This window comes from Gadus macrocephalus, chromosome 1 (genome assembly GCF_031168955.1).
Source record: "Gadus macrocephalus chromosome 1, ASM3116895v1".
NCBI lineage: Eukaryota > Metazoa > Chordata > Actinopteri > Gadiformes > Gadidae > Gadus > Gadus macrocephalus.
This window is the reverse complement of record NC_082382.1, coordinates 13,084,350-13,084,712: the sequence shown is the minus strand read 5'-3', so window position 1 is coordinate 13,084,712 and position 363 is coordinate 13,084,350.

The following is a 363-nucleotide window of genomic DNA, read 5'->3' as shown; positions in this document are numbered from 1 at the left end:
GGGCGGCTGCATGTGGAGCTGGACGGGGGAGCAGAGAATGGAGAGTTTTCATACATTGGACACGTACGAGAGGATGCTGTCGTTTTTCAGAGAGGGAAACTCCACGAAGGAGATTACTTTTGGAAGTTGGGGGTCAACCTGTACCGGGTTTACCCACCTATGACATATTGACTATGATTGAGAGCTGCAAGGGAGCTGTCAGTTTGAAAACTGTCCGCCAAGGTAAGTCATGATCTCAGCGCCATGTCATGTTACTAAAACCAAGTCCCTGAAATGAACTAAGAGCAAAGTTCAATAATGTCATTAAATCCACAACAAGGACGGAAGGGAGGGAGAGAGGAAGGAAGGGAGAGACAGAGAGAG